Source organism: Mirounga angustirostris, unplaced genomic scaffold (genome assembly GCF_029215605.1).
Source record: "Mirounga angustirostris isolate CCGP_5_RB_7025 unplaced genomic scaffold, mMirAng1.0.hap1 SCAF_3, whole genome shotgun sequence".
Classification (NCBI taxonomy): Eukaryota; Metazoa; Chordata; class Mammalia; order Carnivora; family Phocidae; genus Mirounga; species Mirounga angustirostris.
The window spans coordinates 54,559,517-54,579,448 of record NW_026991711.1 but is presented as its reverse complement, the minus strand read 5'-3'; the positions used below and the strand labels follow the sequence as shown (position 1 = coordinate 54,579,448).

Below are 19,932 nucleotides of genomic sequence, written 5' to 3'. Positions count from 1 at the left end.
GGATCGAGCCCCACATCCGGCTCCCTGCTTAGCGGGAAGCCTGCTTCACCCTCTCCCACTCCCCCTGCTTGTGTTCCCTCTCTCGCTGTGTCTCTCTCTGTCAAATAAATAAAAGCTTTAAAAAAAAAAGAAGGGGGTGAGATTACAGGCCTTGGGAAATCTAAAGGTGAATCTAAGTAGCTGAATCCAGGATCCCAGATCATGTCCTCATGACAGTATTTTGTGCTCTCTTTTTTCTCCACATTTCCTGTGTGGCCTTCATTCTCACTCTCCCTAACTGGTAGCAGAGATGGCCACCAAGATCTCCAACTTTTTATTAGCTTCACAGCTTCAGAGCCTAGAGAGAAAGCCTCTTTCCATTGTCAGATGATTTTCTAGAGACTGATGAAATACCAAAAATAAACTTTAGTTTTTGCCTTCAAGCTTCTTACAGCGAGCGAATGAGTTAAGCCTATGAGATCATTGGAGTTTGATCGGTACACAAAAAAGAAAAAAACGTAATTTTGAAACAGGATGTATTTGTATGTGAAGTCTCTAGAAGGGATTTTGGAGAATCAGGGAAGTAACTGAATGCCACTGAATGCCTAAAATCAAGGAGTAGGTTTCCAGGACACGGAAGGAGTAAAAAAGAAGAAGGGCACTCGAGAGAATTCTTGCCTCTCACAACTTTGATTATATATCATTTCCAACAACCATAGTTAGTTCCTGGGCTCCACATAATCATGATCTGTGGAGATCTAAACATGAAAACAGTGGTCACCACATAAATTGTATGTGAATGAATTGGTAACACTAGACCTGGGAAGCCAAGGGTTTGACTCTACCTCCTTTTATAGATCTGACAGGTGTCAGGAAGGGAGTAGGAACTGGCTGCTAGTGTAACCAAAGTGACATTTCCACCATGATTAATTAGTATGTAAACACCTTCAAAGGGGCACCTGGGTGGCTCAGTCGGTTAAGCGTCTGCCTTCAGCTCAGGTTATGATCCCAGGGTCCTGGGATCGAGCCCCACATCGGGCTCCTTGCTTGGTGGGGAGCCTGCTTCTCCCTCTCCTGCTGCCCTTCTCCCCCCATCCTCTGCTTGTGGTGCTCTCTTTCTCTCTCAAATAAATAAAGAAAATATTAAAAACAAAAAACCTTCAAACTTAGTAAGGAACTACAGAATCACTAGTGACAGTAAAAACAAACAAACAAACAAACAACATTTTTCTAACCACAGATATTCACTGTAAGGGCTCAAAGATTTCTGTTTCATAGCCAAAATGGAATAATAGGAAATGTATTTACACTCCTGCCTTCAATAACTAGAAAACTGGAGAAAATAAACAAAATAATAGTTTTCAGATATTAAACAACAAGCAGCATTGAACTATGGCCTTGAGAGGGGGGGCAGAGAGTGGGGAGAAGAGGTGAGTTCTACAACTGTTCCAGCTTGCTACCCAGAGGCAATTTTCAAGCTGCAGTGCAGGGAGGGAGAAACTGAACTCAGTAGTCTCATTGCAGTGAAGAATTAGAGATCCAGGTGAAAGAGGTTGAAGGCACTAGAATTTATGAATCAAAGTATGAGAAAGGGGGAGCTATGGAGAGAGAGCAAGCTCCAGAGATTTGCAGAGGGGACACTTCAAAACCTTAGCTGAGTACTGATATATCTACACACAAGAGGGAAATATCTGAGAGGAAAACCCCCCCAAAGCAGCAGGATGAACATTTCCTGGGGCTCACACAAGGCTGGGAATAGTTTATAGCCAGAGTAGAAAGACCTCCTAATAGAAACCTCAGAGAGAGACTCTTCTTATTTAGTTCTACCTTAGTATTGGGACTAAAGAACTCCTGGACTAAAGGTTGCATTGGACCCACCATAACAAAACCTAAAATCAAGCCTTGAAAGGATCTAGTTGCTCCCAGGTAACTTAACTCTGTGCTATAATAAAGTTCAACCCTATTCAGAGACTACAACAAAATCCAGCAAACAACAATGTAGAATTACAGTGTCAGGCATCTAGTAAAAAATTACCAGGCATGCAATGAAGCAGGAAAATATTACTCAGAACCAGAAGAAAAACTGGTCAATAGAAACAGACTCAGAAATTATAGAAATGATGAATTAGCAGATAAGAACATTAAAACAGCTATTTTAAATATGCTACCCATGTACAAAAAAGTAGAGGGAAAAAACATAAACATGATAAGAAGATAAATTGATGACATAAAAAAGACCTGGATGGGACATATACAGATGAATAATGCAGTATCTGAAATGAAAAATACTGGATGAGATTAATAGTTGATCAGATACTGCAGAAAAAAAGATAAGTGAGGTCCAAGGCAGAGCAGTAGAAACTATCCACAAGGAAGCATAGAGAGAAAAAAGACTGAAAAAATTAAGAGAGGTTAGTGACTTGTGGCCTGTACGTATATAATCCAAGTGGGCTACATCTGTATAATTAAAGTGCCAAGAAAATGATGTGAGGGGTGGGGAGAAAATATTTGAAGAAATCATGAATAAAAATGTTTTAACTTTGATGACAACTATAAATTGACAGATTCAAGGAGCTCAACAAACACTAAGCAGAAAGAAAACCACATCAAAACACATTAACACAGGGCGCCTGGGTGGCTCAGTTGGTTAAGCAACTGCCTTCGGCTCAGGTCATGATCCCAGGGTCCTGGGATCGAGCCCCGCATCGGGCTCCCGGCTCAGCGGGAAGCCTGCTTCTCCCTCTCCCACTCCCCCTGCTTGTGTTCCTGCTCTCGCTGTCTCTGTCTCTGTCAAATAAATAAATAAAATCTTAAGAAAAAAAAAAACACATTAACACATTATAATCAAATTGTTGAATATCAATGGTAAAAAGAAAGTCTTAAAAAGCAGCCAGAGGAAAAGGGATACATCACATACCCAGAAACAAAAATGACAATAACAGCAGATTTCTTGTTACAAACTGTAATCCAGAAGACAATGGAGCAACATCTTTAAGGTGATGAAAGAAAAACTGTCAATCTTGGATTTAATGCCCAGCAAAAACAATATAAAAATAAAAGTGAAATGAAAACTTTTCAAACAGACAAAGGTGAGAGAACCACCACTAGAAGTTCTTCATTATAAGATATCTTTTTTTTTTTTTAAGATTTTATTTATTTATCTGACAGAGAGATAGCGAGAGCAGGAACACAAGCAGCGGGAGTGGGAGAGGGAGAAGCAGGCTTCCTGCAGAGCAGGGAGCCCGATGTGGGGCTCGATCCCAGGACCCTGGGATCATGACCTGAGCCAAAGGCAGACGCTCAACGACTGAGCCACCCAGGCGCCCCATTATAAGATATCTTAATAGAAGTTTTTTAGGTAGCATACCACATGAGAAAAAGACTTACTTAAATGACTGAAGAGTGCCAGAAATGGTAAATACGTGCATAATTTCTTTAAATGATAATTGCCTGTTTAGAGCAAAAATAATCACAGTGTACTGTGAGATTCATAACACATGTTGAAGCAAAATGTATGAAAATAGCACAAAGAAGGAAGAAATCGAAGTGTACTGTTATAAGATTCTTTTACTATAAAGTCTAACTTATTTGAAGTTAGACTGTTGTACATTAAAGAGTATAATATGTACCCTATAGGGGACAAAAATATGTTACACAAATCAAGCCCTTGTAAATAAAAACAAAAATAAAACCTCTGAAGAGCTACTTCAATAATTTTATCATTCTCAAATTTGTGTCTTTCATTCTGGCTTTAATTAGTTATAATGACGTTTGTAATTTCAAAATTTAACCTGTCTCTGTAGTTCAACATCTGCTCCTCTTTTATTAAACATTGCCAAGTAACAGCAAAGGAAGTATTTTCAGCATCATGCTGGTCTCAGCAAGCTAAATTTGGTACTGTGGAATTTGTTGGTGAGGATAAACTATGTGAGAATTCCTATGCTTGAAGTAATGCTGGCATTGGGCCATTTCTATTTAAATGTTGGGTTTGGAAAAAATTGTGTTTACAAACTGATTCTGCCACTAGGAAACTGTACTACCTTCCGTTGGGGAAAATATGTAAAGTCCCTGTGACTTGGAGGTTCCATACGTTGCACATCGCAAAGAGAAGAATACACACCTCTCTGGTGCCCTTCCTTATTTACCGTAGAATGAACAAGACTTTTGGAAACTGTGATGGAAAACTTGCTTACTTAATAACTAGCCATTCTTTTATTTTTTAAAAAAATTGATTTTTTTATTTCTACTTAGGCTTTTTTTTTTTTTAAATTTAGCATTATCTATTGATTTCCTACTAAGGAGGGTTCAGGTTAAGTTTAATTGCAATATTCCTTACCTGACGCCCACCCCCACTTCCCACCTTCCCCATCCCCCTGGTCAATATATATATTTTTAAAGATTTTATTTATTTATTTGAGAGAGAGTGGAGCCGGATGAGGGGCTCGATTTCACAACCCTGAGATCATGACCTGAGCTGAAATCAAGAGTTCCATGCTTAACCAACTGAGGAGCAGAAAGTAATACTGACTGACCTCATTGGTTTTTCCACCAATGTGTCTCCCTATGCAGAACTACATGTGGGTCATAGCTGAAACCGTGAGCTTAAATAAGGTCTATTACTTAGTGGCTGGATAATCGGATAGTGGTACAACGTGGTAAGTGGCAGTGGACAGCTTAAAGAAGGAAGGTAGATAGTTAATAAGAACGTCTAGATAGAGACGCAGGCAGCCTGGCTTGATAATAAAGAACAAGTAGGGGAATCAGGAGATCCAAACAATGTCCCAGTTCTGCCATTTGCTAGACCTAAAGCAAGGCCATGTGACCTCCCTGGGCCTTAGTTTCTCTTTGGACTAGAGTAACGCTTCCCTAAGCGGAGTGAGTACCATGGTGGTACAGCAGATTTTTTTTCCTTTTTAATATATATTAATGTTTTTTTGAAAATATAACTATTTTGGGGCGCCTGGGTGGCTCAGTCGGTTAAGCGTCTGCCTTCGGCTCAGGTCATGATCTCAGGGTCCTGGGATCGAGCCCCGCATCGGGCTCCTTGCTCCGCGGGAAGCCTGCTTCTCCCTCTCCCATTCTCCCTACTTGTGTTCCCTCTCTCGCGTGTCTCTCTCTGTCAAATAAATAAATAAAATCTTTAAAAAAAAAAAAAAGAAAATATAACTATTTTTAGAGACTGTAACTATATCCAACCACAATTTTATGAATATTATTGATTAGGGTGAGTTAACATATAAAAATGAAGCCAATATAAAAACAAATATTATGTAAACAAGAGTCCAAACAATACCAGGATGGGGGAAAAAACTGAAAACCTTATCAGTCTAAAATGTTGGGTTTTACTCTTTATTTCTATTTGTTTTTTAAAGAGTTTACAATAGCACATAGTTTGCACATAACAGTATAAATAAAATGAGAGAAAGATCCTGGCCACAAAGCTGTGAAAAGTAGCCATCAGATGGGCATGGGGTAACTGATGAGCTGAATCCTAAGCCAGCAGCAGTGGGTGAAGTTGAGAGACAACCTGATTTGCATCCCAGAACCTCTGAGAGGCCTAGGAGTTTGTAGCATCCGATACTTCTGCAAGCAAAGGTGGGGAGATAAGGTTAAAAACAGAACAACTGTGCTTGACCGACTGTTGAGGAACGAGTAGGACACCCTTCCTCATGCCACACAGCCAGAAACTGGCGCCCTTCTCACTCAGATGGTCAGAAGACTCCACAAGAGAATGCTTCAAGAAGATGAACCTGTTGGAATATCATGGGCATCAGTGCTGAGAGATTTGTGCAGCCCAGGGAAGTCTGGAGATACATTAGTGAAAAGTGTATCAAAAAATCTTACCAAACCATAGTACTGTTAATAACTCTGTAAAGGGTTTCCCAAGGAAAACAAATAGCTGTGCAGACAAGGAAAAGTAATCACAGTTTCCTATGTGGCTCAGATGACCCTAGTGGTTGGTTTCACCATTAAAGTCATGTCAGCTGAATATAAACTGGGGGAGGGGCACCTGGGTGGCTCAGTCAGTTAAGCTCTGACTTCGGCTCAGGTCATGATCTCAAGGTCCTGTCACGATCTCAAGGTTCTGGGTTCGAGCCCCCCTGTGTAGAGCTCCTGGCTCAGTGGTGAGTCTGCTTCTCCCTCTGTCCCTTCCCCTGCTTGTGCTCTCTCTCGCTCAAATAAATAAATAAAATCTTTAAAAATATATATATTGACCAGGGGGATGGGGAAGGTGGGAAGTGGGTGTGGGCGTCAGGTAAGGAATATTGCAATTAAACTTAACCTGAATCCTCCTTAGTAGGAAATCAATAGATAATGCTAAATTAAAAAAAAAAAAAAAGCCTAAGTAGAAATAAAAAAAAATCAATTTTTAAAAAAAATAAAATATAAATAAATATAAATTTTAAAAAAATCAATAGATAATGCTAAATTAAAAAAAAAAAAAAGCCTAAGTAGAAATATCAGGGTTTGTTTTTATTCTTTTATTTTTTTAATCTTTATTCTTTTATTTTTTTAAATTTTTATTTATTTGGACAGAGAGTGCATGAATGGGGGGAGGGTAAAAGGAAGGGGACCATCTCAAGAGACTCCCCACTGAGTGTGGAGCCAGATGAGGGGCTCAATTTCACAACCCTGAGATCATGACCTGAGCTGAAATCAAGAGTCCCATGCTTAACCAACTGAGCCACCCAGGTGCCTCTATCAGGGTTTGTTTTTAAAAATAAAGAATTGAAGGTAAATATGAAAACAGTAGTTTAGAAACACTGAGAGTGGTAACTTCAAGAGGTGGAGTACAGCTTTATTTTTTTGTAACAAATATTGTAGAACTATTTGATCCTTAACTATATGCAAACTAATTTTGGCATAATTTTTTAAATTCCATTCCACGAAGGTGTGGTGCGAATGACAGAACTTCGGAAAATACTGGTCTGCAAGGCTTTAACCTCCTGACAGTCTGTGAATTGATTGAGAAGAATCTCCATTGCCATTTGTTTATTGTCATGACACCCAGGAAGCTCAAGTCACATGCATTTATTATTTAAGTTATAGTGAATTATCTTGGGGACAGTGGTGCCGAGGATTATAACATGGAGACATTACAGGGGTTTATCACCCACGGCTGGAAGCACCTGTGACTCCTGAAAAACTTTAAGTACTCATTTATAAAGGCACATGTTTGCCTAGTAAATACTACTCCCCACTCCCCTTTTTTTTAAGTTACAGATGATTCTGGAATGGTGGGGGACCAGGATGCATATACCATGGCTGGAAGGCTTTACCGGTTTCATTTCATGACATTTGTTAAACTGGAAATATGAGGAGTGGGTAGGCATCTGTTGTTAAATGAAATAAAGCATATAAAATGCTAGGCACTGAACGAACATTTGCTACCCTCTCTTTCACCCAACCTCACGGGGAAGAAGATTAATAGGCAGTCACTCAAATTGTGACTGATCATTTCTCGGGTTCCTAGAACATGGAACCAGAGTGATGGTTGAGAGGCGAGGAGCTTTTTTTTTTTTATAAAGCAGAATCTAGAATTACATCAACAGAAAGAAAAATTAATGGAAAATGACTTGATTTTACACCTGATTGTTTGGAACATTCCAAAGCCAAGAGAAGCCTTTCTTGTCACACGTGATTTCATGATAATTAGGACCAGCTGTGCCTGGGCAATTCAGGTCAAGCCAGATGCCAAACCCAACTGAAACACAGGAAGATCCTCATCGTCAAGAGCCTCCAAACATCCTGTAGAAAATCAAAAGAAGGTAAGTTATGTTATCTTTTCCCGTTCTGCCAAAATGTTTTCCTCCTGAGTACTGACAATCTCTATGGTTTTCACTTGTGCCTCATATCTGCTGATATATTGTGCATACAAAGAAGAGTCCTTAAAGGGGCGGGGTGGAGAGGGCATCATTAACAACTTCTCCACTGCTGGGATTTGTTCTTGGATTATTGCCCTTACCCATAAGCCAGACCAACTCACCCATAAGTCACATATTTCTAGCCAATAAAGATGAACTGTCTCAGCATCTCTCTGAACGGGAGAGGAATTGAGTGGCTGGGGGATGGTTTGGAAGGAGGGAGACTTTTACTATACGCTGTGTTGTAACTTTTGAACTTAAATGAAAAGATGGAGGAGAATTTCCTATTCTAAGAAGTAAGTACTATTAAAAAAACCTTTTTTTTTTCCAAGTGGAAGAATATATTTGTTTGCTAACTCGCTCACCTCAGCTGAAAACGTTCTAGTTGACATGAACCCCACTTTAAAGACTGGAAATTTCTTTTCTTCCAGGTCATTTCAATTATATTCTTTCTGTTGACTTGTGGATTTCTTAAAGTATTTTAAATTGCAAGTCCTTTCATCTCATGTTTCTTTTACTTCTACTTCGGGACATTTTTTTTTTTTTAACAGCTACAGCTGAGAGAAATCCCCAACAAAGCCATATAGTATTTTGCTTCACTAGGATGAAACCCCTGGTGTTGGGGTTTGCTTGATCCTGGAGCTCCCTGCTTAACACGAGCTGGCCTGCCCCTTCTTTTAGGTCCCTGTTTTCACCGGCCACTTTGTTGCAGCGAAAAAGGAGGTAGAGCAAGAGGCAGGGCTCTCCTGCTCCTTGTCATGGTGACTGACTTGGGGCTGAATGGAGAATTCACTGCATTCCTCAAATTGACTCCCTTCCACCAAAACCCTTGGAACTCAGCTCAGGCTTTCCAAGGGGCTGTTCCTGTGAGCTGGCCTTGGATGATCTTATCTGGGCCAGCCCAGGGTTGTTCTTCATCTCGGGGACCTCAGTCCATCTTGTTCTATAGCACGCTGATTTTAAAACATGGCTCAGCTATCTGCAGGTGGGAGAGAGAATTCTGAGAAGAATATTCAGAATGGATCTAGACTCATCTGGGTTCCAGGACCAGTAAAAGCACCAACAAATTAACCTCCTCCGGCTGTGCTAGATCCGAGCCCATGTCAAAGGTACAGCAGGAACAGGCTGTTTCCAGAAGTGCAGGGAGCGCCCACTTAATTATTCTCTCAAATCCTACAGCAAGATTAGTACAGAGATGCAATAATATTGTTCTTGAAGGCATTTTAACCTTGTTACTGAATAGTTCAACCACGTGTAATAGAACTCATACCATTGACCCCCTAGGTTTCTCCATTTGGGTAAAACATATACTCATTTTGTAGATCAGTGGTCCCTAAAATGAACTATTTGTACGTAGGGCACATGCGAGACAATCTTGTGGGGAACGCTAAGAAAATATTTGAACCTAGATTTAGTTTTATTTAAAATAAAACAAATTAAGCTTTACTAATATTTAATAATGGGTTGACACTGGTCTCCTCTCTCAGCCGACATGTCAGAAGATCAAGTGTTCTGGATGACAGGAGAGAAAACTTGAAGGAATCTTATGATTTGGAGAGATGAATAGCATCACCATAATTTATTTGTGTTTAATGTACTGGGACACACAGCAGTTTATGTGCAGCAAGCTGCATGGATTCTCAGGTTTTATAATCTTTATAATCTAGTTTTGATAAAGCTGAACCTAATAAGGTTGGGGTTGGGTTGGTTAATGGCATAAAAGTATTTCTCTAATGGAATCAGAGAATAAAGCGAATATTAAAATACAAACAAGTAAACAACAAGAATACAGTAGAGCACACACCTCTCCTATTCATGAGGTAAAAATAAGGACAATCTATGTCATCACATGGTCCCAACTAAAAATACTAGTGAGAGCAGAAATATGATTATTTTATCTTTATCTCATCCTTTTGAAATGTCTATTTTTGTGATTTTTTTTAAACATACATAATATGTTAATGGAATTCTACGTGTCTATGATTTTATAAGTAGATAACCATTTCATGAACGAGTATGCTCAAACATTTTCTTACTGATGGGATATGCAGTCAAAAGAGTTTGGAGGCCACTGTTAAAGAGAGGCAAACTAAAGCAAAATAATATTCAATTATTTCTTTGTATTCAGGAAGCAAATGAGTAAGAGTCAGAAATAAGTTCTGTCCTTCTTAAGTCCAATCATGGCAGGCTCCAGCTTCTCAGGGTCTCTGTGATTCTTGAATTCCAACTTCTTAAAGTATTATTTCTAATACTGTGTGTGAATTAAACCCACGAGGCAGTAAAACAATGCTGTGGGAAGAATGAAAGTTCTGGATTCAGACAGCCCTGGGATGTAGCCCTGGCCCTGTAATTTACTTGCTCTGTAACCCACATAGTCTCAGTTTCCTTATCTGTCCCGTGGGGGTAAATGACCTCACAGAGTTGGGAGGATTACTCGGATTAATAAATATAGAATCTCTGGCACATCATAGCCTTCCTTCCCCCTGCATTATATGCTAACCATAATTCATGAAATTTAACTCTAGATTAGAGTGAGGTTGACCATGTCATTAAGAGACTGAATACTGAAACCATATCCCCTAGGAGTCATATCAGAATCTTAGGGGTGGTGATTGACAAAGTAGATCAAATGAAAGTAAAATTTTATATTTGTAAATAAAAAATGATTGCATTACACATACTATGAAAAATAAAACTCAAACAAGTCATGTTGACTGGTAGAGATACCCAGAGGAATCTGTGATTATACTGGGGGGAGGGGCAGAGTGAGGGAAGCTCCCATCAGTGGGCATTTCAGAAACAGGAGAGCGTGTGAGAGTTTTATGTCCGTAAATGGGGGACATTTTTAAAAATAATGAGCAAAAGGATAGACAAATGATTTGAATGGACACTTCACCAAAGATGACATTCAGGTGGCAAATAAGCACATATGAAGATGCTCAACATCATTAGTCACTGGAGACATACAAACTAAAATCACAATGCCTATCACTACATGCTTTTAGAATGGTGTAAAAGAGAAAAAGAAAGAACTGGAAACCCCAAGTGCTGGTAAGGATGAACTCTTACACTTTATCGGCAGGAATTCACAGTGGTACAGCCACTTTGGAAAAGAGTTTGCTAGTCTCTTAAATATATATTTACCATACAACCAGCAACCCACTCCTAGATATGTACTCACGTGGACTGAAAACTTATATTCCCACAAAACCTATACCTGGAAGTTTACAGTAGCCTTACTCGTAAACTGGAAACAACTCGGATGTCCTTCAACTGATGAATAGATAAACAAACTGTGATATATCCATACCACGGAACACTACTCAGTAATAACAAGGAACAAACTATCGATCCATACAACATGGATAAATCTCTAGTACATTTTGTGTAGTGAAAGAAGTCAGAACCGAAAGGCTACATGTTGTATGATTTCATTTACATGACATTCTCAAGAAGGCAAAACTATAAGGACAGTTGCTAGGGGTTGGGATAGGAGAGGGATTGATTATGAAGGGGGAGCACAAAGGAATTTTGAGGGTGATGGAACTGTCCTATATGTTCCTATGGTGGAGGATACATGACTCTACATTTGTCAAAACCCATAGAATTGTGTAGTCCAAAGAACGAATTTTGTTGTATGCAAGTAAAAGAACAAAATCAACCAGATTGTCAGAGGCCCCAGATGGAACGTAGACTGTGGCAAATGAACAAAACAGTATTACAAGTGAACGCTTTAACCATGCTTCAGGGGGTGGGGAAGAAAGGAAAGAACTTAAATAACTCTGGAAATAAGTGTTTTGAGTGGATACTGCAAGGCTAAAACAAAAAATGACTTGTACACAAAATTAGAGTATACTCTAGTGAGTAAATTTGTCTCTTACAGGGTAGGGGTTAGCAATTTTGAAACTACTTTACCTGTATGCCAGAGTTGAACAAAGTAAATGTAGTGGAGATAATGGGAGCCAGGTTTCTTCTGGTTGGAGGAAGAGGTAATAAGCAAAGGGCCGACCCTGCGGTGCCAGGCTGGGTTGGAGGCATCTGTACGAACTCGTGTGTGATCTGTTTGTATGCTTTTAAGATATATTTAGACAGATAAGGGCTTCTCAACTTTGGCACTTTGATATTTTGGGGCTGGATAATTCTTTGTTGTTCGTGCCTGTGCTTTGGGGGATGTTTGGCAGCACCCCTAACCTTTACCCACTGGATCCCAGTAGCACCCTCCCCTTGAGCTGTGATACCTCAGAATGTCTGCAGACATCACCAAACACCCCCGGGGTGGAGGTGGGAGACAAAATCGCCCCCCCCCAGTGGAGAATCACTCAATTAGATATATGCAGAAGCAAATACACGTGTGTGTATATACACGGCTTAGTATGCAAATATGATTTCCTAGTTCTGTCCACTGAGGGCCAAGAAAACAGTGACGTCTCAGTAAAAATGAGCTCACCTACCCAGATCTTGGTTTCTATATACCATTCTCCAGTAGAAAGAATTAGGGCTTCTGAGGGAAGTGGTTTGTTCCAGAGGTGGGTCAGGAAAATACAAAATGAGTCCGAAGCATCTTGTGGTGCTACAAAATAGGAGAGTGATCCAAAGCCAGTGTGGGGGACTTGTTGAAACCTGAATGAGCTTCCAGTAGCCGGAGCTGGATTGATTTGAGGGAAAAAAAAAACCCAACAATATGGGATTATAATGCAAAGAACAAAATAAATATCCATGAGTCTAGAAGGCTGTTAATGAATAGATGGAAGAGATATGACAACTCTTCTTCCCAGAAGAATTCAAATCAATAAATGCAGAAGGAAGGAAGGAAACCAGAGAATCATTTGAACATCACAATCATAATTGCAACAGGAGAGAACCACTTAATGAGTGCTGAAATTAGTAGGTGAAAGTTTAAGGAGAAAGCCGGCAGACATTACCCTAACCAAATGATCAGTGTTAACATACCTGGTAATTAAGACACGCTGATCTTATCAACTCCCTAATAGGATGCAATGAGAAGGGCACCTCACCTCTGAAATTTATAACCTTAAATTACCAGGAGACAACAGATAAACCCAAATTGAGGCACATTTTACAACATTCCTGACTAATCATCTTCCAAATTGTCAAGATCACAAAAGACAAGATCAAGAAACTGTAACAGATTAGAAGAGACTACGGAGGCATGATAACTAACTGCACCGTGACATTCTGGAATAGGAAAACCGACATTAAATAGAAAAACTGGGGAAATATGATTAAAGTCTACAGCTTAGTTAACTGTTTTGTATCAATGTCAATTTCTTAGTTTTGCCAATTGCACCATGATTATGTAAGGTGTTGCCTTTAGAGGAAGCTGAGTGAAAACTATATGGGAACTCTCTGGATTGACTATTTTTGCAAATTTCGTAAGTCTAAAATTACACAAAAATAAAGTTTTTTAAAAGATGAGAATCATGGAGGTACTCCTCTGCATGACACTCTCAGTTCAATGATAACACATAAATTATATTCTAAATGCTATTCACTAGCCCTAAAAATGGGTAAATTTTCAAGAAACTGCCACCAAACGTCCATGGAGGTAATTAAATAACTCTGAGTAACTCTGAGAACTCTAAGAACCTACTATATATTCTTTTTTTTTTTTTTTTTTTTTGTTCCTGGGTGGTATATGTATTTATTTAGACTTCAATCACACCTTTTTCCCCAAATAACTCATGGAAAAAACATTGAATTTCATATTCCCAATATTAACATAATTGAAGTTGGGTTGGCAACAATATCCACAACAAATATAGGGATAGGAGTAACAGTAACATATTGTGGAGATTTACAAAGTCCTTGGATATTGATGGTCCTATTAATCCTCACATCTACTATATATTCTTTAGTGTCAATTAGTTGACACCTGAATATTCAGTCCTATTTTTTAGAGATCTATAAAACATGTCACATTTTTCCTATACACTGAGAGTTCAATATATCCTAAAAATGAGAATGTGGCTCCAGAGTTGTTGTTAGAATCATTTTGAATGAAAATGAAAAGAGATGTACAACTTGACTTTTTTTCCTGGTGAAGCCACTTCTCTCCTCCTCCTCTAAGTATTTTTCCAAGGTTTCTACCTGATCAACCTGAAATGTGCAATATTAGAGGGAGCTGGTTGCAGTAGGGACCTGGACCTACCAGGGGAGCAGGGCAGACAACCAGACCCTATGTCAGACACAGAAGCGTCGAAGACAGTCGAGAAGAATGGCTCCCTTCTCAGTTCTGCTGAGCACCCAGCCTGTGCCAGACACTCGTTCCTCACAAATACTGAGGTTCTGCATTATTGCCCGGTTGAATGGCTGAAGTTGTGAATGGCTGACTCAGTTGCCCAAGGCCACACAGCTACATGGAGCAGAGCTGGGTCTGGAAACCAAGCATTCTAAGGCCACTGCCCACACCATTGCCACTTTTCCTCAAGTCCTGGAAGTGGTTGTGGAGGTTAAGCAGCCGAAGGCTGAGAAACCAGGAAGTCACTGTGTTCAGAGGTAAGACGAGGCTTTGGAGGTCAGACCAGATGGGTCTGGCATGCGTCAAGGCAGGCAGAGGTCCCGGGGCTCAGTGGTCAAGAGAGTGACTGCAGGGAACGATAGCTCCATGGGCTTTAGGTTTCCTGCTTGGAGTAGGAACTGAAGGTAGGTGTGAGCTGAGCCGACCGGTGGTTGTGTGAGGAAGGAGAACACAATGACGCGATGTGAGCCTAGGCTCTAAGACTTACCTGCTGTATGACATTGGGCAAGGAATGTACCTCTTTGAGCCTGATTCCCCATCTGTAAAATAGGCATCATAATTGTGAACCAGATCATGTCACTTCTCTACTCAAAATCCTCCAGTGGCATCTGATCATACCCAGAACAAAATCCCCAAACCTACAAGGCCCCCTGTGACCTGGCCCCAGGATCCTATCCAACCTCCCACCCTGCTTCTTGCTCACATTACTTCAGCCATGTCGGCCTCCTTGCTTTTCCTTCTACACTTGCTCAGTCTCACCTCAGTAGACAGTTTGAAGCCTAGTGTCCGGGTAGACTTTCAACAGGTGTTGCCTCTGCCTGGAATGCTCTTCCCCCAGATTTGTGCATGGGTCATTCCCCCATTAATCCAGACCCCTGTTCCTGGCTCACCCTCCCTTCCCCAACACCCCCGTCATCCTTCTCCATCCCCCTCATCTCCTTCCTCTGCTTCATTTCTCCACCTCATTTTCACCACCACCGATATTATGTTACAGAGCTATGCGTGCATTTTCTGTTCTTTTTCTCACTTGAATGTCAGTTCAGCTCCATGAGAACAGTGACTGCATCATTTTAAAATCACCATATTCCCACTGGCTAGCTCATAGTGGGTACTTAAATTTTTGATGAACTTGTAACAGTTTTGAAGAATAAAATTAGATAATGCACGTACAATGCTTGTTAGTGCTCGATATTAAAGAGTAGGAAAACAGAGAGTGCAAATATAGTTTGATGCTTGCTGAATATTGGGTAAGAGAGCTAGGAGGATAGGGCAGTTCTTACCTGTTGGCAAGATAACTAAAACAGAGACACCAATTTAACATTTCATTGTTATGAAATTCTAGAAAAGTCATTATGCCACATAGAGAGGGATAGACGCTGACTGCAATGATGGGGCATTGGATGATAAGAGAAAGGCCAAAAGTTTCTTCTTCTTTCCAGTTCTCATACCTTCTATAACCAAACACTCTCCAAATAGTGCCACATTTTCATTTTTATTGGTGGCAGCACGAGATATTCTTCATGCATTGGGACACATGACCAGTTTTTAAGAGCTGATATTTGAAACTCAACTCTGACATGGATGGACAAATCTGCTCCCCAGAGGACCTGAGCTGGCACATCATTTCCCCCTTGGATTACTGCAAAAAAAAAAAATCTCCCAACCATTTGCCTTCAGTCTTTTGTTTCTCTTAATGATCCATCTCAGATTATTTTCCCAAAGCATGGGATGGAGCACATTCCTAAACCCACTGCAAACACCACTGCCTACAGAATAGCACAGAAACGCCTTACTGTCCCATTCACAGCCTTCGACAGTCCGAGTCCAAGTGTCTTTCCAGCCTCATACTAGATCCCTCCCTCCGTAGCCTCTGGTTCCCAGACAGGGCATCACTCACTGTTCACTGCTCCTTACATGGTTATCTGCATTCGTGCCCGGGTCCTTATTCCTGAACCTGAAACTTCTCCTTTCCACCACTCACCCTGCCATCCAAATTCTGCTCAAGCTCTTGTTCAAACCCACATTCCGGTGACTTCTCTTTTGAATGCAAAGCTTCCCTGTGCCCTACGCATGCTCTTTGCTTATTCTTCAATGGCACACTTAATTCATTTTGCATGTGTTAGTTGGTGTTTTTTGTCTGTCTTTTCCACTATGGCCAAGGTTTTGGAGGGCAGAGACTGTGTCATATTCTTTTTGGTTAAGCTTTCAGGATGTTGTACAAAGTGGAGGTCTGATGAACACATGTTCCCTGGGCAGCTCAGCGGAGCCTCTGTGATTGGTGTAATATTTATGGAGAGTTCACAGTGAGATAGACATGGGAGAGCTCGGCCGCTCTGTTTGTACACACACCTCATTTCCAGTGAGATGTTAATGAAACTCATTACATGAACTTGGTTTTAATTTTTTTTAAGATTTTATTTATATATTTGACAGAGGGAGAGAGAGCACAAGGAAGGGGTGTGGCAGGCGGAGGCAGAGGGAGAAGCAGGCTTCCCGCCGAGCAGGGAGCCCGATGCGGGGCTTGATCCCAGGAGCCTGGGATCATGACCTGAGCCGAAGGCAGACGCTTAACGACTGAGCCGCCCAGGCAACCCTGGAGGTTATTTTTTAAAGTAAAGAATTGGAAACTACCTAAATGTTCATTAGTTGGGTACTCATTAAATAAACTGGAGTATACACTTATCTTGTAATATATGCTACCAGCATGGGAAAATATGCATAATATGTAGGTTAGGGAAAAGGGCAAGTTGCAAAACAATACATATGGTATGATACAATTTATGTTGGGAAAAGCTTTTTATGTAAGTGCACATACATAAAAAACATAAACCGTGTATCTGCACACACATATATATACACACATGTATATTTACACATTCATATATGTAATGTATTTTTTTTTTTGGAGGAGTATGTACATTAAATGTTAGCAGCAGTTACCTGTAAGAAAAGGAATTGGAGGGGAAGCACAAAGTGGGGGAAAGGGAAGGATAATGTTCAGTTCTTATTCTTTATCTTTCTGGGTTATTTGAATTTGTTATAGTAATTGCATGTTATGTTTGCAATTAATAGCAACTGCAGCAGCAGGGAATCCTTGAAAGAGGACAGTCCCTGGGCAGAAAGGTGTTGGAATGACAGAGGGCCTCAGAAACCTAGAGAGAGGAACGGTCAGTGTCCTCTGTTAGGATCTGTCCCCACAGCTGCGGAATGTGCACTGGTGACTTACCAAGCCCACAGTAATACAACCCTAGCAAGGAACCTGTGCATTCACTCACCTGCCTAATCACCATTGCCCCTGAATCAGTGTCAAATGGTTTTCTCTCCTGGTAGAAACCCCTTCAGGAGAGGATTCGAGCTTGGGACTTCCCCATGTCGAAGCCAACCCACCCTGACGGTATTTTATGTGTTCAATTCAATTCACACTTGAGCCTCCAGAAGGGACCCCCAATCAGCACCCTTGTTTTTATAAGCATTCATAAACAATTTTGAAGGATGTCCTTAAGTTGCTCTTTTGTTCTGTTTTTTTTTTTTTTAAAGATTTTATTTATTTATTTGAGACAGAGAGAATGAGAGACAGAGAGCATGAGAGGGAGGAGGGTCAGAGGGAGAAGCAGACTCCCTGCTGAGCAGGGAGCCCAATGCGGGACTCGATCCCGGGACTCCAGGATCATGACCTGAGCCGAAGGCAGTCACTCAACCAACTGAGCCACCCAGGCGCCCATTTTGTTCCATTTTTTATGTAAAGTTGTCTCCATTCATCTTTTCTCCTAATACATAGCTACGGACTCTCCCAGAGTTCCTGCTGGAAGCAAGATTTAGTTGGTTGTCTCTGTGCAAAGTTGGTATAGGAGACAGAGCCCTGAACCTTCTAGACAATTTCAAGGAGAGCTGTTTCCTTCTCTGTGCTTCAGTGTCCCCATCTGTTAAATGAGAGGGTTGTAGCACATGATGTCCAGCGTCTTTATAAGCACTAACATTGTATTCCGGTCTATGAACCTTTGCATTATCATATACCCTCTCCCCAGGGCTGTGTGGGGCATGGTGAGGCCCACAGACTGACAGCATAAATGCCTTGTTGAAATCTTCCCTCTTTTGACTGCTCCTCTGTCCTTCTTCCAAAGCAAGAAACTCACACCTCCGGGTGCTATGATCTGATATGGAACCTGACCAAGGTGCAAGCGCAGAAAGCAGCGAAAAGCTACATAAGGACAGACGCCCATTCTGTCACATTCTGTCACAATCAAAAACGAAGGCCCGCTGTCCGGCACCACATCTGGCACCACGAAGGTGCTCAATACGAGTTCTTTGAACAAATACAATAGTGAATAAATGATGTCATCGGCTGAGAGAAAGGCCAATCTGATTAGAGAAGGGCTGCAACTTCCTGAAATGGACCTTGCAGGCAGCTCGAAGGTTCTCCAGGAGCCCACCACGTTCCGACAGCCTTGAATTCTCTTCTCTTCCCTCAGACGTCTAAGGGATTGACAGAGTTCCCTGGGGTGTAGCGAGTGAGACCGGCTGTCCCCTCCTACAGAATGTCCTACAAGAAGGGATTTTAACCCCTCCCCAAATAGAGCCCTTTATTTTTCATTGACAGTTGGGAAGTGAACTAGCACCACTGAACAGACACAAATGAAGGTTTTTCTGGGTCTGGTTGAGCAAATAGACGGGGCTCATTTAAGGCAGCACAATGCATTAAAAAATTAAAGCTCACACAATGCTCGAAAGTTATTTTGTTATCTTAAGTAAGTTAAACTAATTTGTCTATACTTTTGTTTATTCTTTAATTGGTTTAATAAGTTCTTTCTTCAAAGACAACACAACGATAGATTTCAGCCAACTTTAATTATCGCAAATGCCTCAATTCAGTCATTCAAATTAATTCCTGGGAAAATTATTTATTAACTTTCACAGCCGACTCTTCCAGAGGCTGCTACCTTCTTATTTGTGGTGTTCATCTTCCTTGTCAACTCATATTTTACTGTAATCTCTCTGATTTTGACTTCTTTTCTTTTTCTGCTTATCCTTTGTTCCTGCTAGGTTTTCTACTTTTAATTCCTCATAACATCTCACTGCCAAATAGCACCAAGCTTCACTGCTCCTGGTATTTCTGAAATGTTGAGTTTCCCCCCAAATGTGTGTGCTCCCAGCAAATCAACGCACATGAAGGAGGATCCAAATGTGGTTTGGTCTCTTTTTAATGCCTCTTTGAGTCCTGGTCAAAGTGGGAGAGACAGTGTGGCCTAGGACCTAAAAAAAAAAAAGCTTGACTAATGGTCAGTAGACTAGGCCTGTGATTTAAGGGACATTGGTTCACCTTTGCAGGCCTCAGTTTCCCATTGCAAAAAGAGGCAATTGAAGAGGACTGGCGTCTGTGTTTTCAGCTTTGACTTTACACTGTGTTGTGAGAGGCAGCATTTGGACATAGTTGGTATGATTTATAAGCCATTTTAGGTCAACCAGAAAGGGAAAATGTAAATCTTGAGAAATACAACTAACAGGGTGCCCATGAGACTCAACGTAATCACCTCTCTTCCTGGAGAGATTAGGAAATTGTGGTTTAAACACAAAACGCCCTAAGTTGCAGTCCTGTACTCATTGATTTAAAAAAACAAAAACAAAACCAAAAAGAGCTAAGTCAGTATTTTCCTTAAAAGAGGGGAAAAAAAAAAAGAACTATAAACAGTATGTTTTGAGGTGAAAGAAAAGTAAACAAGCATGAAAAAATGTTTATTAAAATTTTAAAACTTTCAGTCACATGACTGTTCTGGAACACAAAAGCCTTCCCTGTTTTTGTTACTAAGTGGCCTGTGATTTAAAGCTCCTGAC

The 19,932-nt window shown here is 40.7% G+C and overlaps 1 protein-coding gene across 5 annotated transcripts in view; it reads left to right on the top strand.

Annotated features, from left to right (window-relative positions):
- The window catches only part of LOC129045653 (uncharacterized), a 163,351-nt gene extending 144,250 nt beyond the window's left edge, over positions 1-19,101 (top strand). For all 5 annotated transcript variants that reach the window (XR_010410002.1, XR_010409999.1, XR_008505679.2 and 2 more), the window contains 2 exons: positions 6,872-7,748; positions 18,225-19,101. The gene's annotated coding sequence lies outside the window, so the exon portion shown is untranslated. The remainder of the gene's footprint in view (positions 1-6,871; positions 7,749-18,224) is intronic.
- The last annotated feature ends 831 nt before the right edge of the window (positions 19,102-19,932 follow it).